This window comes from Pteropus alecto, unplaced genomic scaffold, assembly GCF_000325575.1.
Source record: "Pteropus alecto unplaced genomic scaffold, ASM32557v1 scaffold177, whole genome shotgun sequence".
In the NCBI taxonomy this organism is placed as follows: Eukaryota; Metazoa; Chordata; class Mammalia; order Chiroptera; family Pteropodidae; genus Pteropus; species Pteropus alecto.
This window is the reverse complement of record NW_006442207.1, coordinates 8,146,795-8,170,321: the sequence shown is the minus strand read 5'-3', so window position 1 is coordinate 8,170,321 and position 23,527 is coordinate 8,146,795. Positions and strand designations below refer to the sequence as shown.

Genomic DNA, 23,527 nt, shown 5'->3' with positions numbered 1-23,527 from the left:
TGATAAAATGTTATTGTTCCAGAAGTTTTTATGACTTAATCACACAACAGAGGACGCTAGAGGAAAGCTGTCTTGAACTTGAAAACTTTGGTACCCTTCAGTGACCCCAGATGGAAGCTGCCAACTCTGAGAACAAACATTTCTTTGCCTTGTTTCTTGGATGATGGTTTTTAAACCAATTTCTAGCAATTTCTCAAGGCACTTTTTGAAGCTGTCAGAATGATTGTCCCATTGCCCTAGAGATGCAAAATCGCATGTTTTTGAGTCCTTTTATTTCCTCCTTCACAGAAAAGTGAGGTATAAAAAGGAATTCGGTATGCCCAAGGAATTCGGTGTGCATGTCTTTGTCAGTGTGGCCTGAAGTTTGTGTCACTGAGCTGTTGTGGACGATGGATCCTTGAATAGGAGCAGGAACTGCAAATGTCATGTCACCATTTCTAATTGGGGTGCTGGGAACTATACAGCTACAAGGGCCTCTAGTGTAAAATGCTGCATGAGGAGTAGTATGTCATCTTTAGTGTGACTGTGACTCAGAATCTCAGACCACTACCATTTGGACACAGAGTCAAATTTAATTTTTTTTTTTTTGACAGATTTAATGTCCATCAGGAGCTTGGAAAAGAGCATGTGACAAGCCTAAAGATTAACTGTGTTCTAGGGGAAAAGAGTGAGAAAAATATCTCAGCAGAGAAGTATTTAACAGGTTGCAAAACATAAATTTGTCAGTAAACTTTTCTCTCCACATACATGAAATTAGGTGAGGCTTTTTACATTATGAATTATGTTTTGAATTGTATACTCTGCAATAGAGATATATGAACTGTTTCTTCTGTGTTAGCCAATCTCGGAAGACAAGGATGGATTACATTTCCATGTCAATCTGCTTCTGATTCAGTAGCCAATACGGTGATGTATTGGCAGGCATCACATTAAAAAATGAGCTGTAAGAGTAAGTGCAAACCATTTTCCATTATGCCCATTGAGCTATAATTGGTCCTATTGGCAACACTCTGGATTGCATTGATTTTTTTTTTTTTATCAACTACTGAAAACCTTTAACACACTATTTCTTTTCTTATGCCAACTATCCTATGAGTTGTGAAATTTCTAAGGAAAAGCTATATTAATCACCATTTTCTTATGTGTATCAATGTTGTAATCTTGAATTATACCTAGACACAAATCATCCAAGATGACATCCTAAAAATGACTTGCATTATCTAACATCATCTTCACAAAAGTCCTAAGTATTAGCTGATCTTACTATCTTTTACAGATGATTGCATTAAGATTCAGCAGGTTAAGAATTTACACCTAGAAGCACAGCTAATAAATGGCCTCCATGAAATGCAAAGCCACTCGCGTCTGTCTCTGGAGCCTGTACACTTATGCACTATAATATACTTGTTAGTGTCAAAGGACCGACCCTCACCATCTAACACTGATTTTATTTTTTAAAGAACCACCTGTCTATTCCTGTTACAAACATTTGACACTTCTGGACTGTAAGCTTCTTATGTGCAGGAACCACAGCACATGAGTCCTGTCTAGCACTAGCCTGGTAAAAACACCAGTTAAGCTCTCAAGTACTAGCCAGACCTATGATTGATTTCAGCCTTCAGCCCCATTAAAGACAAACTTCAGCTCTATTGTTTCTTTTTTCTCATTTTAATCTGGCCTTCCAAAGATAAAAGCTTTGGAGTTTTTCTGATCAACTGGGAATGATGGGAACCATTATCTCTATAACAGGTTTATTCTGAAGCAACTGCCACTGTTAGAAACACAAAATGTAATTATATGGTCACTGGTTTGCTCTGGTAATTGGCATCACTTATGGTGATTTCGATAAGCAAAAAAGATCCCTCCCTGCTGACATCTCTGTATTCTGCCCACTCTCCTCCATGCCCAGAGAGCACTGGATAGTGTGGATCTGTCATTTCCACGTGTAAAGCCTAGTTTATCATATTGTCTCTGTTAAAGGCAGACTTTAAGACAGCTTATTAACGGCCAATCAAAACAAAGGAGCACCCCTGATTTTATGCTCACAAGAAGAAGACTAATAATTTGGAGCCAAATGCTAAATGTCAAACTCTGATCTGTCTCATTAGCAATGACCTGTTTCTAGGAAGAGGCCATTAGGATTAACTACATGCCCACTTTCTTCATCCACACACAAACTCACATATATCTGAATTCATTTTATTCCAAATCATGAGATCTGCATAGAAGAAAGTGATCCAGTCCATAGCTTTCTCCAGCCTATTGTCCTCAGAGTCCCTTTTCTCTACTTGTTCCTGAACTACATGGAAGCAGCATCTGAAGCCATGGACACAGGAATCTTGGGTGGCTGTGCTTATCAAAAACTGCTTGACCTTGGAGGATTTATTTAACTTCTTAGCCTCAATTCCCTCAGTTGCAAAAGAGAAAGATAAGGCCCACTCTGTACTTTCTCAAAGTGTTTAACATACTGTTGCTTAATACTATTCCTGGAGAGCAAGGATAACTGAGTTGGGGAAAATATCTTTTAGTTCATTAAGAAAAATCTTGCCTTTTTTAAAATAAACTTTTTATTTTTTTTTCTACAAAACAAAATAACAAAACCTGCTGCTTTGCTTTGGCATCTCATTTAATACGATGAGGTTTGGAACTACTCTTCCCATGTGCTGGTTTGCCTTATTGTCCAGGGTGCTACACCATGTCTGAAAACAGTTTAGAAACTTGTTTTTAATCTGTTGTTGGTTCAGTCAGTCATTTCCCACCCTGCTCCATCTCCCCAGTACACATAACAATTTGAAAATCAGCAAAGGCTTTCAAAGACATTGTGGACTTCAAATCTTACTGATAAATAACTGCTGATTTCGCTTATGTCTGTGTTGGATGGCCCTTCAAAAAGAAACACCCTACTTCCCCCCCGCCTCCCCCCCCGGGATGTTGAGATCAAACGAAGATTCCTCCATAGGCTTCCTAAAGAGGCCAGGATTTGCCTTGTAGAACGCTGCCTTTCTCCATCAGTCAGGCCAAGCTCAATGGATTGTTAATTGAATTAGATAAGAGAATAGATCCGAAAGGTCAAATCCAATTGTACACTAACTCAGAAAGTCTGCAGCTGCAGATACAGCAGCCTGGTTGCTGATATCTGGCTACAGAGGGCATCTCATGTTTTCCTCAAAAAGACGGTCATTCATAACAGATGAGAACTAAGATCATCTCTATCATCCACCACCCTAATTTGATGAAATACCTTGTTAACTAAGACAGTGGTGCCTGAAAGAGCTCTTGATTTCCTCTTTCATATGCGGCAAACTAATTTCCTTTGGATGGGGGGTAGGATGAGGCTGGAGGAGTCATAATGATAAAATGAGATGTACAGCCAAGAATTGTCACGGTCCATCCAAAGCCATTCGTCAGAACAGCTAGACGTCGACATCATAAATACCCAGACCAAGAAATCAGACTCTGTAGAACTTCTATGAAGGGGAAACGGGGTAGCCCCCACAGCCTGTGGTTCCTTGCCAAACCCACCTCCTCCCATCCTCTGACAAAATTAATATGTATGGTTGTGCATGAAAAAGCAGTGTCAGAGTGTTTTTACCTGAGATTGGGTCTTTATTTTTAAAACTATCTGACAGACCTGAGGAGAAGCAGTGTGTTAACTCTTAAGTGACATTTAGTCAAGCAACCTAGGATAATGCTCATGTGAAGGTTCCAAGGCCCTTGGAGAGAATTTTCCGAAGCGTTTAGAGAATTAATATTCCTGATGACTTTAATTTGGAGACTTTTTAAAATGAGTTATCTGCATACCTGAATACATTACTTTTCTAGGGCTTCCTTAATAAAATGTCACAAACTGGTGGCCTAACAGTATAAATTTATTCCCTTACATTTCTGGACTCTAAAAGTCTGAAATCAAGATGTAGGCAGGATTAAATCCTAGGAGACTTTGGGAGTGAACTTGTTCCATGCCTCTGTCCTAGCTTCTGGTGACAGCTGGTAATCCTTAGTGTCCGTCGGCTTATAAATGCATTACTCTAACCGCTGCCTCCATCTTCACAGGGCGTTCTTCTTGTGTTTTTGCATCTTCTTTCCTCTATATGTGTCTGTCTCTGTCCAAATTTCCTCTTCTTATGAGGACACTGATCATATTGGATTAGGACCCACCCCAATGACCTCATCTTAAGGTAATGACATCTGCAAAGACCCTTTTTTGTCAAATAAGGTCACATTCTGAGGTACAGCAATTAAGATTTTAACATATCCTTTGGGGGGAGACACAATCGAACCTGTAACAAGGAGTCACTATGCACTTGCTACACTGTACATGCTCATTAGGCTTATTTAAGACCAAATAAGAGCAAGAAAGTTTTCCCTGTAAGCATATAACTTTTTTGGGAATTAGAATGTAAACTGAATTATAATTTGGGGAACAATGATTGGCAGCAAGACATGGTGTCATCTCTAACAGAATAAACAGTAACAGATCCTCTAACTCTAACCAAATTCCTCAAGGGTGAAGTAGGTTGGAAATATTGAAAATACAGATTTATCCTATCCACCCCAGAATTTCTTAAGAACAGTCAATTGACATCTCTGGGTTTCCTCCAATTCGTCTTCCTCCTCCTATTCAATGTGATTGGAATGATAACTGTTGAGTTTATTGAGTTTGTTTTTGTTTTTATAGTGACATATGGCAAAATGGCAATTTTCTCTTATTTTTCAATAGGGTGATAACCATTTTGTCAATTCTCTCTCCATCTATCAAATCTCCTAAAAAATTCTTTATGCCTCTACAATATTTAGGCTTCATGTATGTATTATTTTTGAGCATATAGAAACCCACTTGTTCTTCAAGCAGGGACTTCATTGGCTCTTAACTGATTCAATGTTTGTCCCCATGTCCAGGCTCTCAGGGCTCAAGGGAAGAAATCATATCCATAACACTCTCCTCTTCTCTTTTGCCAGCCAAATAATTATTTCCTCTAGTCACCTTCATATTTTGGTTGTTAGATCTTTTATGACAATAATTTCCTTCTGCCTTAAGTGCAAAAGTATTTCTATTCTTTTTTTTTTTCCCATGAAATGTGAGATTGTTCAAAGCAGGAATCATATGTTGTAGTTTGCTTTGTACCATCTAGATTCTAGTGCAATGCCAGACAGTGTATATGTTTGGTAAGTGTGTATGCTGAATTGAATTGTACTGGGATCATTTTTTTAATAATGCAAATATATGCCATCATAAAAAATTCTCAAAATATGGAAGTCTAAGATGATGATAAACAAAACAAAGCAATACTACCACCATAAAGCAACCCACTTTATTCCTGTTTTTTTTTTTTAAATGAACATGGTTGGCTATCTATGCCAATTCTATGTATGATTTAATACTTTTCATAATATAATATTATATAAATACTTTTCCCGTGGAATTACAAACATAAATGAACTAATCTAATAGTTGCATTATTATATGCTAATAAAATACTATTTTATATAGTACATAAAAGCTTTTATCACTAGCTTTGAAGATATGTATATATGTAAACAATTTTTGTAATTAAATTTTTTGAAAATTAGAAGAAAAAATTTTTAAATGTTTGCATAGTGACCAAGTCTGCTGCATACAGTTTGGGGCAAATGGTGCTACCCAAAGACCCGGTGAAGGGATTGAGTGGGTGCTTAAAGCCACCGTTTTCCATTAGCCAAGCTGAGCATCAAAAGCTGTACCTGCTCAGAAACTTCTTTATCTAACTCGCACAATGATACCATCTGTTCGACAAGCTGTGTGCCCATCTGGTAAGAGTGCCTCTTTTCTGATAAATGCAGCCGGACATTAGCTAAAGCAATGAAAACAGGCGTTATTCGCTAAGTACTGATAGTAAAAGACCTGAGCTCCATACTGATTTGTGCAGAGGTGATTGGCTGTTTTAAAGGGAGAATATGATGGAGTAGAGAGAGACAAGCGTAGAGGCTTAAGCAAAGCCAAGGAAGTAAAAAACGACAAAAACCAGAAAGAGGGCTCTGTCCGTGTGAAATCCATCTGGGTTTGCTAACTGACACTTATCAAAGTTAGGCTCCTAACCTTCCCAGAGAGATTAGGGGCCCTACCTTTTGGTGTTGAGTGAAACAAACAGTAAGTCATTTTAGAAGTCTTAAGTTTTCTCAGGCATGCACTTTAAGTGGGGGCTAGGATCATCCTGCGGATATGGCCTTGAGCTGTTAGAAACTCTGTTAGTGTTGGTTCAAGGTTCAAGGTTTTTACAGGCCAAGGTTAAGGCCTGGTCCAGGGCTCAGAGGAGCCTCATAGGGTTCTGTAAAAGACAGAATCTGTCAGGTGCCTGGATAGCAAGATCTCTGAATACTTTCACTTGGCAGTCAAAGACTTTCACAGTTTCCTTTCCAGCCTTATCTCTGGCTGCAGTTTACCTGAGGCCCCTCCTCCTGCTACCTCGTGTCCACTCAGACATCCATGCTGATTTTTCTCACTCTGCCCCACTCAGTGGTTCCTCTTTGCCCATGTAAAGCTTCTCAAACTTTAAAGGCTTAGCTCACCATCTATCTCTCCTATGAAACTTTCTCTAATTTTTGATGATCAATCACTTTCCCTCCTTTGAATTTATAGCATTTATTTTTTGACAGTTGTCGAAACCAAAAACAAATGGATATTCCCTCCACTGAAGGTTCCCTGAGCAGACAGAATGGTGTAGACATACAAGCAAGGCTCGATTTAGCTTATTTTGCAGTACTAACTTGACCTTGGTTATGTCTCGCCTATGCCTCCGGAAATCATAAGTAGAACTTAAACTGTTTCCCAAGGCCAAGATAAGGTAACCACTGAAAATGCTAACACCGTAACCAATCACTGCGAAGGATAAACATTCGTTGCTTTCTCACTGTGTAAGCTTTGTAACAATATGCCCCTAGCCTCATTCCATGTTTCGGAATGAGTTTGCAAACTGTCATTATGGTGTATGCACAATAAGTTTTTACTAATCACTACTTCAGTGATTCTTATGGTGTATGCACAATAAGTTTTTACTAATCACTGCTTCAGTGATTGGTTTTACTTTGGCTGTTTCTGAGCCTTTGACAGTATCATATGGTGCGTACTTGTATATGTAATTTGTATGTATATGTATACACTTCGGAGCTATTTGGCCTGTATTTAAACCTAGTCCATCACTTGCCTGTAGAGAAAGAGTTATAATGTTTTCTAATCTGTGCCTCAGTTTTCTCATTAGTAAAATGAGGTAATAATAGTATATTATGTCTTAGGGCTCTGATGAGGAGTAACATCTGAATATTTAATTCAACACCTAGAAAATAGTGTTTTTGTTCATTGGTTGGTTTTACTATTGTATTCCTTTAAAAAACAAAAACATTAGGTGATTCTTTAATTTTTTGAAAGGAAAAATTATATCTTAAATACTTGCTTTTTATTCTTGGAGATTATTACACAAAGGAGATGCTAAATAAGTATTTGTTGGTTAAGTGAATAAATGCATATTAGCTTTCAGTGATTGGCCTAAGCAGTAGCAGATTTGATTTCCTTCCCTTTGTTTAAGCAATATTTCCAGAGCACTTACTATATTCCAGGTATATGCAGGTATATGATCCTGCAAAGAGGATCATGGTACTGGACTCAGGTTGCCCCAGGAAATGTGGTGAAAAAAGCACTATGAGAGAGCTGCACACACATAGGAAAGCTGGGAGCACAAAGGAAGGACACTCAAATATATCTGCCCCCCAAATAAAACTGGTGGAGTTTTACGCAAAGCCAGAGCAAAGCTCACAGTTGTGGCATTTCTGACCAGGAAAGCATCTACCTAGTACCAAGGAAAAGGTGAAACGTGAAACCAGATGACCTGAAAGTTTCCTTAAAGCCCTAGCAACAATCACCATCCCAGAGAGAGGATCAAGTCAGAACTGATGGTGTTTCCCACAGAGCAACAGGGCCTCAGGCTTTCCCAACCCATTTTAGTGCTAGTTTCCTCTTGTAAATGCACAAGCAAAACCAAAGCATCATCGACAACAACAAATCCTTTTGTACATAATTAGTGTGCCCAGCAACTATTACCCTAAAAAAATAAAAGTATCTGGCTTTATTTATGACTATTTTAGCTAAGTCAACTACTTATGCTGATGCCAGTTTAGGAAAGAGCCAGGTGTTGAATAAGGATCATATTAAAGAAAGGTGATTTCTGTGCAATTAGTGTTATAGTAATTTATTTATGAAATGCCAGGATAGACATTTATATCCTATCATTCATTTACTTCCAATCTGGGACCGTGCGTGCCCCATTAAGTTCTAAAAACAAGGTCATTAACCTGCAGTTCTACTTGCAATCATGTTCCTAGATTGCATTCTGTTCCTCTCTGTTTGGTATAGCATCATTAAGCCTTTTCGGGTCATTTATCTGTAGCTACTTAATTCCTCTTTCGTTATCTAAGATTCTTATCATTGCCAATTAAGCAGGTGTGACCAGTGCTGAAAGCATTTGGATTCCTTGAACATCTGGTGAGGATCCAAAACCGAAGTCAGACCCCTTAGTTCTCACTAGTTTTTCACATTTGCCTTTTGTCATTAGCGATTCAGGATGCTCGACGCATGTTCTAGACTATCAAAGTTTTAAGGGTCTTTAACAGAAAGCATTTGACAAAATATGCCATGTGTGGATTTTGAAAACAAAATTCTGAAGTTGGGATAGCACTCAGTCATCCGTTTATCTTTTTGGTGCATTGGTTAAAAGAGTAGATAGTTCAATATAAACCCATCTCCACTGCTAAGTGTTAGCCCAGGGGAGAACAGTACTGTTTACTGAGCTCCTTTCACTGAAGCAGTGGAAAATATTGAGCTGAGGCTTGCAGATCTATTGGTCCCAGTCAAAGTTCCCACTGACTCTGCAACTGCATTTTACAAAGAAATTAGCTGAGGTACAGAAAACGTTTGCTCAGGGTAGCTGAGCTGGGTTTTAAACCCAGGCCTACTGGACTCCGAAGCTCATTGGAATGTTCCACATTCCAGGTATCCCTTGTAGCATCACTATTTGCAGAGTGATTTTACAGAAACTGAGAATCCTGTCTGAGAATTAAGTATCTTGACTTTAACCTCCTTTTCCTGCTTCATGGTCTATTATTAACCACTTATTGCTAAAGTCATCCACACACAGGGTAATCAAGAACTAGAGGAAGAAATAAAATAATTATAGATAAATTTCAACCATCGGTAACTACTGGAAAGAATGCGTGTGTGTATTCTGAAGAATCAAGTTGCCATCCTAGATAAAGCAGTGTGCCGACATTGGATTCTGTGTGGCTGTCACTGCCCAGGTTGCTGTCTCCCTTGTCTCATTTTTCTAACTTGGTTAGGACTAGACATGGTGCTCATTTTCCCAGTAGATGCTGTACCTCACTACGATGCTTCTTCTTGCTTGAGACTTCTGTTTATTTAAATGCACCTTATGGGGAAAACTTTTGCTGTGTATGTCCTGGGTCAAGTCTAAGGGTGATGAGAAGCACCCCATAATTTGGTCAATTACTCGTTCATTAAACTTCAACAAGGCAGCACCACATGTGTCAGAAGAGAGATTTTATTGCCCCTGGGTCATTAGAAATTAATGATTCATTACTCAATTCCAAGACTGTGTCATTGAATTGTTCACTTTAGTCAAGAATAAAGTGAAATGTGTTTTGTCATTTCTTAATCTGACAGATTGCAGCAATTTAAAGGATACATTGTGATTGTAATGCAGTTGAATCAAGGAGATAACAAAATATTTCTTCATGTTCTGCATATCTTTTTGCCTGCACAGCACCATCGCTCAAAGGTGGACAGTGTATCGGGGTGTTGGTATTCCACCAACGTTTACTTAGCGCTTACATACCAAAACAAAATATATTGTAAAGACACATTTTATCTGTGCACTCTGAAGCCCAGGGTAGAAGTTGGCTGTTTTACAGAAAAGTGTCAGTGTTGGAGGCCTCAGAGATGGAGGCTTGGTGACAGAGTCCCTGTGCCTTCTATATAAAACCATTGTTGAGTCCTTATTCAGAACTTTCTTGTCCCTCTGCCATCTCATCCTCATTCCAGATTCTTACCAGATGGCACGCTTTCAAACATTAGAGAATTGTATTGTGTGGTTGTACATCTTCTTGGGTTTGTGAGGAGGACACTCAAGGTTGGGGCTGTGCTGTGTCTTATTTATCTCCATCTGCCCAGTACCCAGCACAGTCAGGTATATAGTCACAGTACATAGCTGTTGTAGTTTCTAAAAGAAAATGTGTGGATCTTAGAGTCAGAGAGCAGGTTGACTTAGAAGTCAAAACTAACCAAGACTGAGCTTCCTTATGTAGAAATGGGCATACTCATCACCTTTTTCAAAGACATAGAATGAAGATTATGATTTTGATTATTGAGAATATGTTAATGTGGGCTAGTTATATGGTTGTACAATTAATTACCAAACTAAGGGAAAATCTGCTGAGGTCAAATATGTTTGTTTATATATTTTCTGCTATTACTACTCACAGAAAATACTGACCAAATATAAGGAGAGAATACAGAACTTTGATAATGAAAGGCTAAGCAATACCACATTGATTCTCTGTTAGTTTTGTGTTTGTTTTTTGCTTTGTCTTACTTGTAAGAAAATAGTCAATTTCATGCAAAAGTGTCACAATGTCATTCTTCTTCTCTTCTTGCATTGTCTCTGTTGCAGTTCCTAAGGTCACCTTTGGCAGCAGAAGTGTGGTTGACAGCTCATGATCCAGAGCAGAATGATCTTCAAGTCCTGGCTTTATTCCCTCCCGACTATGTGGCTTAGGTATGTTAATTTAATTCTTTTTTGCTATAATTGATCATCTGTAACATGAACGAGATAATATCACCTACTTCATAGGGTTGTTGTGACTTAACTGTATGTATAACATTTACAACAAATGACTGGCATGAAGTAAGTGCCACGTGTATGGGCTGTTATTGCTAGTAGTAGTTAGTAGTAGTGGTGGTACCTGAGTGTCTGCTAGGCACTTTTATACCACTATGTCGCGGAAGAGTGAAAAAACAGATCCATCAGTCTGAGCATCATGTGCAAAACAGTATGAGAGATAGCCATGACCCTTGTGTCATTATTCTCATAGTGAATAGAATAGTTACATTCATAATAATGTAGTAAAAATAACTGTTTTATTTGCAAATCACTGAATATGTTGCCAGGTAATGGGTTAGTTTCCACAAATTAATATATAATCCATATACAAATTTTCAAGGCCAGTGTTTTTATCCTTATTTTACAGTTGAAGAAATTTAGGTTCTGAGAGGGTGAGTCAATTACTCGAGGTCCCCAGGACACTGTGTAGCTGGTGTTCAGACTCGGGTGTTTCCGGTTCCAGAGTTTGTGCTTTTTCCTTTCACATCAAGTGTCTCATTTTGGGAAGAATTCCTCATAGCCAAGTCATAGAGACAAACTCTCTCTTCAAGATGTTATAGGAGAGAAGGTAAAAGCCCAGGCTTGGGGGACAGGCCTTAGATCAGGTTCTTTTCTGTTATCTCCTCATAGTTTAAGAGTGGACCAATTACAGAACCTCTGAAAATCTTCATTTCTCAACTCCATTTGTGGCTCTTTATTTATTTATTGCTTATTGTTCTTATAAGCAATAAATAAGGGAAATGCAAATGTATAACTATCATGAAACTAAATCAACACTTAGCTGTTGTTTTAAGTAACACTTATTACCTTGAGATCGTCTTATGGAGGAAAAATCTCCTTTTGCAATCAGAAATATGCAAATTGCCTTATAAGAAGTAAACTGTAAGTGCCTTTTTAATTTATACAAAATTGATTAGATTAAGAGTTGATTTTTTTTTTTTTTTCCCCCTTTTTCAGGGTAAAATTCTGGCTAGTAAAATGTCCTCATTTGGTTTTGATTGAAGTCTTGGTTATTTCAATGGGTTTTATCTTTTAACCATCCACTCTCCTGCAACTCTTCTTTCTCAGGGTTACCTTTCTCCTCCTTTTTTCTTGGGAAAGAAAGCAAGGGAAGGGATTTTGCCTCGTTATGCCAGTTTTAAAGATGGAAAAATGAGGCTCAAAGAGATTTGCAGTTTGACCAGTGCCGTATAGTTTGTTGACGGTAGAGTGAAATCTCAAACCCAAGTCTGCGGGTCCTAAGCCACAATCATGTCACTCTGGTCTCTTGGGAACTCAGCAACCCCCTCTCCTGTCTCAGCAACAAAAGAGTTTCATGTTTGTGCACAAGTCAACTCTGTTGATTCTTGTTTTATTTTTATTTTTAAATTTTATTCTTTTAAATACTTTATGAGACTCCTTTATTCTGAGATTTTGTCCTTTTCATTTTCTGTTGTTCAAATTCCTTTTCTATTATGAAACATAATGGTGGTAGATCCCACAATGTTTGACTTGGGGTTTTTTTTTCCAGTTTTACTGACATATAATTGACATTTAACATTGCACGAGTTTAAGCAGTACAATGTGATTTTATATCTGTATATATTACAAAATGATTATCAAGACAAAATACAATTTAGGAAGGAGGGCTGAGCCTTGTAGGTAGGGAAGGGCACAGATAACTCAGAGGTGAGGAAGAAAGGTGCAGCTTCCTGTATGGCTGGAATGTATGTGGGGAATGGTGCCAGCTGATGGATTTGAGGATGACGCCAAGGAGCAGTTGTGAAGAACATTTTATATGAAAAACATTCACTCTCTGATAGAAAATAAGAAATATTGAAAGTCCATGAATGTATTTTGCTTCATTTTATCTGAAATTAATAATCATTTGTAAGAGCTACATTTTCATGCTTTCTCATTTTGACATCTAGAACAATGACGGATATGTCCTGGGGACAGCAGAATATTTTACTAGATGCTTAAGGATATGACTGTGTTTGCAAGCCAAAATTGGAACTATTGACTCAGCACAAGCCAGCAAGCATATTTTAAATTAGATTAGTTAATAGCAGTCTAGGAAAAATGTTTTCTCTGTCACTGCAAGCAGTAATAAGCAAGGGCAGTTGGTGACTGGCAAAAAGAAAATGAAAGGCTGAGAGTAATTAATTAGCAATTAAATGACAGACTTGAAAGACAGAGGACTCTAGCTACATTACAGTGACTCTAATTTCCTATATGCACAGAGCATAAAAAGCCTAGGAACAAGCGTCATATTTAATAACAAGAATAGCAGAGCTCCACAAAAGTTTCAAGGTTCAAACTAGCTAGATCTTCAGTGTCAAGGCAATAATAAGTGGGCCGAGGAGAGGGGCACCAGCATCACCAGCTGGTAAGAGAGACACCAGAAGATGTAGCTTTGGAACTGAGAGCAAGGGGATGATAGAGCCCTGAAATAACAGAACTGATGTCATGGCATTCGGGAGTCAGGGGGAAAGAAGACAATTATAATGAGCAGCAATACTGGCGTTGCACTCACAGGAGTTGGACCTGAGAGAGTATGTTTAATAAGATGGTTAATAGGTTCAATACCTCTAAGAAAGGCCAACTGTTAGTCAACAATAGTATTAGTTATTCTATACAAGTAAAACAACTATGAATAGTTAGGAGATGGCAGGAAACATCCCCAATAAAAAGGCATAATTCCTTGCCCACTTTCTAGACCCAAGCCAGATACCTCATCCTGAACTCTTTAGATGAAGAAAAGGCTAGGTCTCCAGGATAAAGGGTTCCCATAATACTACGGCAGATATACATAGATACGGTACCCTCAGAATTACTTCAAAGGGACAGACTGCCATGTGCCCAGGTAATCGTACACCTAGGATGTGAGTATATTCAAACAGGAAACTTGAATCCAGCCCAGCTCCCAGATTTGTTCCTTGTACTCTGGGGTAAGAGCTATGATAGAAGGATATTTTAGTAACAGTCTCTTACTTACACTGACCCTTACCCCCAGTTAAGATAGAAAATGCAAACAAAACAGAGAGCAGGGTGGTAGAAATTAGAGCCATCCTGAATGAGTTGAGGGATCCAGCAGTGGTGCTTCCCATTATCTCCCTATTTCACTCCACTAGTCTGGCCCCTATACAAGCCAGATGCATTCTGGAAAAATATTAGTGGACTACCACAAACTCGACCAAGTAGTTGCCTCAACTCTATTTGAAGTGGTGATGTGTAGTTTCTTTGCTAAAACATTAATTTGAACTCAGTATTCATGTATTCATTAATCTAGAGCATGTGTCCTTCTCCATACCCGTCAGAAAGGAAGCTCAGAAACAAACTGCTCTCATTCATATGAAATGAACAATAGAATTAATTTATAGTCTTCCCTGAGGGCTATGCTATCTTTATTACCCTCTGTCATAATATAGTCCAAAGAGACCTTGGCCATCTGACTGTGCCCAGAACACTACACTGGTGCATCGTATTAATGACCTTGTACTATTTATTGGATGTTCAAGAAATGACAATATATTAGATAACTTAGTAATGCATATTTGCTCCAGAGAGAAGGCAGTTAACTTTCCAAAGATTTAAGAGCATTTCACATCAGGGACATTTTTAGGAGTTCAATAATTTGTGGTGTGCTAGGACATTGCTCCAAAAGAAAGAACACATTATTACATCTTCATCTCCTTCCATTACAAAGGAAGCAAAACTCCTAGGGCCCTTCAGGTTTTAGAAGCAACAAATTTTACTCCTAAGGAAATCGTAGCACCCCATAAACCAGATGACCCAAAGGCTGCAAACTTTGAGGGAGGCCGACCACAGAAAGCTGTGAAGCGGGGTTAGGCTACAGTTCAAGCAGCCCTGCTACTTGTACCATATGACCTACCTCATTGAAAGTGTCTAGGTACCATGTGGAATTTATGAAGAACTCAAAACGGAGATTTACAATGTAGACCCCTAGAGTTCTGGAGCAAAGCCATGCTAAATGCAGTGTCGAATAGTACACTTTCCTAAAAATAGCATGTTACCAGGCCTTAGTAAAAAAACGCAGCATCACGACGTAGGTTCTGTCCTACCCTCTGAACCATATGAAAAGGAAGACCCAGCAGCTATTTATTGTGAGATGGAAGTGGCTCATCCAGGATCCTGCCTAAGCTGCACACCAGAGGCCCTGTCCCCATGTCATCCAACAGAGTAGCAGCAGCGTCTCTCCCTCTGACACACCTATGGCGAGACAGGGAGTGGTTCTCTTTATGACCGATTGAGAAGGTCTTTGCTTCTTCAAGATAAAAATGAGCTAATGCACATGAAGTGCTTAACACAGAAACAGGCAAATAATAAAAGCTCCTTAAATGCGACCCATCAATTCAGTTGTTGTTTTAGCCTCTAAGATTGGATCTCCCCTCCCACTTTCAGAATAAATTATCTTCTTATATTTTTTTCCCTTAGTCAATTGTGTTTAGTTTCTTCACACTATATCAGAACACATTGCCCAGGGTAGAAAGTCTGTAAATTGCTCTCTGTGGCAGATGAGAAGGGTTGAACCAAGAAGTTCTCCTGGTCCATTGTCTTGACCAATGTCACACATTATTCAGAGGTCTCATGTGTTCTGCTGTTCCTCTGACATGGCTTACTTAGAGTTTGTCAAACTTTACATTTATAGAGAAGTTTCTTTGCTTTCTTTAGGTTATTTCTTTTAAAAACCGCAAGCATCTATTAGTATTATAAATAGTATTATACTCCCTTTTCAAGCAATGAAAATCCATTTTTGCATTAAAAGGTGTTCTCTTTATATTCTGATCTGATTTTCTTGTTCTAATCTCACAACTGGCTTTAATGAGGTTGTGTTTCCCGCTGAGAGTCTATAGCCGCCTCTGGATTCCTGTCGTGGCTGGGTCAGCATTGGCGGTCCTGCCAAGGTCTCCAGAGAACTCTTGAATTGTATGACTGCTGATCCCAAGGTAGGATGGTTTGCTGAGAGAGTCCAGCTTTACCACTGAGTTAGAGAGCAAGGTGGTTAAGATGCTGACTTTGAGTAGCACTTTCTACTTTTTACACAGAAACTTTTGCACGCTACCTAAAGTTAAAGGGCTGAGAGATGCTTCAGGAGCATTCCCAGAGAGCTTTAGTATTTATATTTATACATCCACTCCCTCAACAGCTTCTTCAGTTCATATGTATGTGGAGCTGTGTGCTCAAATACAATTTCTATTTACACATCTCCAGAGAGGCTTAATGGCTATGTTGGCTTCATTGACAAGGATATCAGAAATTCCACCAGGAATTGGAAAGGCTGGAAGGCTAGGGGACTCTGTCCTTAGGGAAAAAACAATCACACACATAGAAGTTGCACTTGTCACAGGCTATCTTTCTCAGGACAGAATGGTCCTGGGGTGTTTTAGGTAAATAGCTCCATCAGAGAATTTTGCTGAATTCCTCTTAGCATGTGAGGAAATAATTGCCCCTCACACGTTCTGTGGTACTATATTTAGGAAAAAAAAGGATTAGCACAATCTTTTATGTATCCCATTCTGAATTCTCCTGTGTATGATTTTTTTGGGGGGAGGGGCAGTACTTTACTTTTGGTAGGCCTTAATAATCTTTCTGCCTTTATGAATAAGTCTTTTAGTGAATTTAACAGTCTGAAATCATTTTTTGGCAAAAAAAATTTGTGCAATCAAATTTCAGTGACCTGGAGTAAGAAGCTCATTAGTGTATTTATTCAACACATATGCGTCATGCGCTGACGACATCGCGAGCGCTGTGCTGAGCACATAGAATACAAAGGCAGGTGGCATTGTACTCTGCCTTTAAAGTGTTCATCATCCAGAAATGGAAATAATTAAGCAGACATTTACAGTGGCGATCAGAGTCTTGCAAGGGAGAGTACAGGGACCACGTCTAGGGGAACCGAAGAAGCCTCTGGAAGAAACAACTTTAGAGCTAAGATAAGAATGATCAAGAATGAAATAATAAAGAGGCAGGGGAGGAGTGTTCTGAGTAGAGGCAAGACATCCAGAGGTGAAAGGTTGTGGCTTATGGGGAGAATTCGTTCTCATGGCAAGATTGTGGAGATGATGGTCTGAATAGAGAGGCGATGACACAGGCACCAAGGCCTCTCTATGCTTATTATTTAGAAATCAACAGAACCCGCCCCCCTCAATGAATTGTAGATATGTGTATTATCCCAAAGATAATATCATCCTTAAAAAGTGACAGTAGAAGTGCCCACGGTCCACTTCCTTGCTAGTGTAAAGACACAGCCGGTCTCTTCATCTTACAAGAAGACTTCCAGGCGTAAATTAGGGAGAGTTTGGTGGTTGCCCCACTGTTCACACTAATGCATAGAAACAGGAGTCAAAGAAATAGAGAAACTGTTTTGTTTGTTTGTTTGTTTGTTTGTTTTTCTCATTTCAAAACACCAGGCAGGTATGACCTGGGGAAAACAAACTATATATCAAACTGATTCAATTCCTAAGACATCCATGGTAATAAAAAGAAAATAGTCTTATCCAAGGTCCCAAGATGAGCTTTATAATAGAAAAAAAAAACAACGAATATTTTGAAATGGATGATTTTGTTCTTGAAAGCTGTGCAGCTTGCATTTCAAAGAGTGACATATATACACATCCAAAAGTACCAAATATGTGTAAGAGAAGAAATTTGCAAAATTAATATACATGCTCTCTGCTTCAGGACCTTAGTAGCACTTCAGTAAGCTCTTAAGAAACATGGTAATTCCTGAAAAAAACAAATCAAATATTCTTCTCCAAATAGAGTGCACCCAGCTAGAGGGAACTATTTATCATTTAAAAATGGTAATAATAATAAAGTAAAGCCATCTGTTAAGGAGAAGACCAACACATCGTGATGAGAAAATATCAATTATGGCATGATCAGACTTTAGACATCCTTCTCCTGCCTTTTTCCAGGCCTTAACCTCTATTTTAGCCTATTTGTGAAGCAGTAAGGATCAATAAATCATTGTCTCAGAATGGCAGAAGGGGAAATCCAAGCCCTGGTATTTATTTTAATCCTATAGCCCACAAGATACACGGAATACTTGAAAGAATGTATAAATCAATATTTTCCATTTGAATTTTATTTGCATATTATAAGCTGTAAGGCTTTGTAAAATTGAGAATGACTACTCTTCCCTACTCTGCTTCAGCTTCACACGCTAACATTGAAACCTTAATTCTAAGTCACCAAGGGAGTCGTAGGACTGCCCCGTGCTCTCACCTAAGGAAAATCCTCTAGGTCTCCCATTTTTCTAAACCGTTTTCATCAAGACTCCTTAAAACCTTAAATCCCCTTCGGCTTTCCATCTCCAGAAATCTCGCTGTTGCACTTTAGTAAACTCTAACTCCTTTCTCAATGAAACCGGAGCCTCAATTTGTGTTCTTGAGAAACTTTCAAGAGGAAAGAAAGAGAATTGTCCAACTCCTATGAGGGCATTGACTAAACCCTTTATGTGTAATTAAGTGAGTTGAGGTGAATTGTGAATATAGTAACTCTTGATTAACTAGCACAGGAGAGAATATAGTGGGAAGAGCAGCATTTGTGTTCCAAAGGCTCACAATCACCTTTTGGCTATACCGCTTACTGAGAATTCAGAAGGTGGACAGACACACCATTTATATCTTTAGCTGTCGTATTTATGAAGTAGTGACATTAATCATAGCCCTCTCCCAGGATTATACTTGAGAACAAATGGGAATATTGAAAGTACTCCTTAAATGGGGATTATCTTTCCTACTGACATATTAGGAATTGGTATTCAAAGTGTGACATTTATTTTAAAGACAAACACACTTTCCCATGCCATGCTGCTTTCTCTACATGAGTTAATTTACATTGAATCATGGAAAAAAAAATGAGTGGAGAAAGGGCAAGAAACAGAGATATTTGACTGTAAGAACTCAGAGCTATAATCTAATCAATGAGAGAGGGTAATAATATTCATCAATCAATATGTAATATTTTCCTGCTATTACACATTTAGTCTTATGAAATGGTGAATATGGTAGCTGTATGTCAGAAGGTGCCCAAATTACTATTGTGGTAGAAGTAATAGTAGTGATAGCAATAGCAGTAGCAGCAATAGTAATAATAATATTTGAGTTCCCTCTATATGCCAGGTTAGGGAGTAAGATTTTTTTTTAGGCATGAACTCCTTTAATCTTCTAAGAATTATGATGTAAGCATTCTTATTCTCATTTTTGAAATTAGAAAACCAAGGATCAGAAAGGAAATGTATTATGTAAGTTCACACAATGGATTGTTTCATGGAATCTGAACCCAGGACACTATGCCCACAAATAATGCTATTATCCAACTTATTATTACTATTTCTTAAATATTTATTTTATATAAACTGAGACACACAAGTAATCTTACTGTTAGTAAATAGAACCAGTCTATGGCCATGCTACCCTGCACAAGCCTAATCCCATCTGATCTCAGAAGCTAAGCAGGGTCAGGCCTGGTTAGTACTTGAATGGAAGACCACCTAGGAAGACCAGGTGCTATAGGTGTAAAAAAAAATAAAAAATAAGGCATTGTAAGCTGACAAGGTCCTTGCAATCTATAAGGTCAACCAAGGGTTGCCTCACCTAAAAATAAATAAATAGATAGATAAATAAATAAATAGATAGATAGATAAATAAATAAATAAATCCAATTTGTTTGACTATGAATAAGCATATTCTGGATAATTTTAAAACTTTCAGAATATTGTAGTTTCTTAGGTCTGGATGGGATTTTCAAAGTCATTCGGCCCACCCATCTTTGTTTTCTACTTGATCCTGGGACACATTTGAGCCATAGCTTTTCTTTTTTGCTTTCTCTTTAGAATAAAATTATTTATTTTTTGACTGGACTATTAATTGCTTTCTCTGAGCAGTAAGTAGAATGAGTATAACAAATGACTCATGCCAATATTGTTTCAATGTCCGGTTCTAGCTGTGTCTGATGACCTACTTCCCTTACTTTCTTTTTTATGACTACTCTTTGTGAAACATTCACACCCCCTTTGTAGCATAAACTCATTTGTGTTAAGGTTCTCTCATGTACAATAGAAAGTACCAGAAGTAGAATATATGACCCATCTTCTTCCTTTGACTCTAGAAGTTCCCCAAAGCCATTCAGTGAAAGCTGGGAATAGAACTTTTTCTTAAGATTCCAACTTTAAATTGATGACATAATCCTTCATAAATTTACCTTCTTTAGTATCACTATTTCCATTTTAATCCTGGACAATTGATCTTTTACTCGTGTTCAGGTCAAGGATTATAGTAAATTTTCTCTGACACTAAAAAGCATCAAGCACAAATACATAAAGTCAATACATCTATGGGCCTTGGGTAGGCCCATGAATTTTTATAACCAGCTCTCTGACCAGACAGAAATGTACCTAGACCTTGACTCTAGCTCATGAGCTGCTTAGACAAATTCTTTATCACTGCAAATGCCTGAGGTCTTAGCATCTTCTGGCTCTTTCGTTGAGTATAACAAGAGAAACACATTCATGGGTTCATTCAATAGATTTATGACATGATGACATATACTCATTTATTTGTCCTACAGACTCCTCCTGCAATTCTTGGTTGAAGTCTGTCAGTCTTGATGAAGCATATTATATATTCTTATTGTGGATTTTAATAGGATTTTTTATAGGAGGATATTAACCCATCTGAAAACATTTATGTTTGAAACCTCATTTTATACCTCACTTTGTTGGGTTTTAATTTGGGAGTTTTCTAGCCCAAGTTTTTCCTTATCTATCTTCAACAGATCTGTTATACTTTCCTGATTAATTATAATAGCTTTATTTCACGATATAGTACATTTATAACAACATTTCATATGCATGATCATTCATCACTTGAGAGAAGGGGTTGATTTCTTTTTCCAGTTTGTAGTTTATCAATTTGACATAGAGAATAACCTGAGACTCTTTTATGTGGATGAGAAGTTGAATTCACAAAGCTATTTCTCCTCATTTTTACTGAGATATTAAGTAGGAAGACTATATTCATATATTAAATATGAGGATTCTTTGTGGTGTAAAACTTCTCTGTTTGGCAAATAAATTTACATAAAACCTATAAAAATAACAGCCTGTTTAACTTAATACAATCTCTTATAGAAACTCATAAAATAACCTCAAATTGTTGCAAGTCACAGATACTTAATTATTTGTTTAATGTGGCTTATGTTCTGACACGTTTCCTTCCAGTGTTTGTTTCTGTGTATGTTTTCTATAAATATTAATGAAATGTTGTGGCTGGAAAGACTAGAGAAAAATGTAAGATGAATATATGATAATTACGTTGAATTCTATACAAACAACCAAAATGAATGATCCATACACCAATTGCACTGAGTTTGGGGGATACACAACCTTATACAAGTTTCATAATCTGAGGACATGGGCTTTAGTAGGTCTCTAAGGTCCCTGAAATTTAATGTACATACATTATCTAATGAGTTTATAGATTCATTAGATTCTCAGTGGTGATGACCAAAAATCTTAAGTATCGCTAATACCATAATAGTTTCTTTATTTGTAAAGTAGAAGGAATTTGATTTTATTTTTTCTAATGCCTATTTTAACTTTGGATTTCTGATCTTTCTTTCCATGTGATAGTACATCTTGTTTGCTATTTCTTTAAAAAATAAACCAAAGATGAAAAGTGATCCTCAAAAAATCATGCAGTTAGATAAATCTAGAGTGGGGCAAAGAAATTGCCCAAACATCCCAATCCTCAGTTTGGGGAGTACTGGACTCTATGGTGTGTGAAGGTCATTTCTTTTTGGGGAGACCTGTCATCTTAAGCCTTGAGGATAATGGGGTAAGAGTTTGAAACACAAAAAGAGTTAAGTTAGAATTCTGAATTGACTAATCCAGGGCAGGCAGAGGTGGCTTTTACTCATCAATAAGGTAAAGGACTAGGAGGAAAAACATCAGACCAAGAAATGAAGTCAGAGATTTTAGAATCAAAGAAATGAGAAGAGGAATGGAACAAAGCACAGCACAGTTCTCTAGAAGAAGCAGTGTGGTCCAATGTACCAGTTGTCTCACATATTGGCCATAAATTACATGGGAAACTGCTACATTTAGTGGACACACCAACTGAATCAAGGTATCTTGCTTCTGTCATTTTCTTTACTATCCTTTTTCTTACATACACAGGGCATTCTTTCTCAAACGGCAAATTCAGAAACCATTTAAAAAATTAAGGCTGCTGAAATGAATTGAATGAAGTAGAAATAATTTTTTGAAGAGAACGAAGGAGGGCACTTGAGGGTTTTAGCAATGAGGGCAATGCATCTCACTCACCAAATGCAGAGAGGGAAAAATTACATCCAGTTTAATACACAGAGCAATTAACAAGGCTGAAGCAGATCTATCTGTTTAATACAGAAGTCTCACTAAGACTATTTATAACGGTATTCTATTTGCATGTGTGTGAGTATATATACTCACAAACATGACTCTCCACTAATTGGTTTTCTTGTGGTCGTGCTCCTTTTGGTGGAGTATAAAAGACAGATGAAATTTATCAAATTACCTCCCACAAAGACTTTCCCCAAGTATTCTCAAACAAAAAGCCAGGTTATTTCCCCCTCTCTGCTCCTGGAAAATACTCCGATGCTTTCTGAATTCTGTTCTAATAATAATTTAAAAATTATTAATAAGAAGACTACATATTCAGAATGTGCTTATCGAGGCACAGTGTTAAGTAGTTTACATGCATTATCTCATTTTCACAGCAACAACAAGTCATGTTATCACTATTTTATGGTGAGGATCACAGAGGTTAAGTAACTTTTCAAAAGCCATATACCATGTAAGTGGCAAAATTAAGCTTCAAATCCTATTTGGATGACCATGGTGCCCACTTTCATTCTCAAAAGCGTCCTGGTTTGGGTGATAAAATATATAATCATCCTAACAGTGAAGAGATACATACTTCAAGAGGTTGAAATGAAGAACAAATAATGTAGCATTTTGTAGAGATTATCAGCACAGACCCTAGACTCAGACTGCTGAGCTGTGGAAACTGCCTGTGGTGCTTAATAGTTGCACAGTTGTTGACAGGTTATTCAGCCTCTCAGACGTGACATAGTTAGTTGAGCTGCCTCTTCCAGGGACTATGGGGAGGTCAAGAATGGATGGATACAGAGATGACTAAGACAATACACCTGCCTGAGCTGATCTATGTCTAAATATCCCTAATGTACCTATAGGTCTGTAGATTCAGAGCCAAGTTTTGGAATATTTTGAATGATAAATAACATAAGTAAATTGGGACCTGAGAAAAGTTCATGTATTGAACACTTCTAATTTAAAGTTAAAAAGAAAAAGAAAATCTAAAATATTTTCTTACAAAATTGTTTTAACTCCATTAGCCCATGACCAGTAGAATTAATATTTGATTCATTTTTTCTAATAATTGGGGTAGTTGTGCTTTGATTCATCCACACTTTTTGGCATAGTCCTCTCTGTGACTCCGTCTGGAGCCGGGATGGAGTTGGATATTGTTGGAGCACGAGAGCAAAGCTAAGTAGGCCACATAGGGGTCACATTCAGAATACTGGCTTTGTAAGTA

General features: G+C 37.8%; 1 long non-coding RNA gene and 1 pseudogene across 1 annotated transcript in view; both read left to right on the top strand.

Moving 5' to 3' along the window:
* LOC112470123 overlaps positions 1-23,527 on the top strand; it is a 194,421-nt gene that overhangs the window by 95,280 nt on the left and 75,614 nt on the right. The window contains exon 2 of the long non-coding RNA XR_003042835.1: positions 10,713-10,817. This is a non-coding gene — a long non-coding RNA (uncharacterized LOC112470123). The remainder of the gene's footprint in view (positions 1-10,712; positions 10,818-23,527) is intronic.
* Positions 19,329-19,447, top strand: LOC112470208 (annotated as a pseudogene).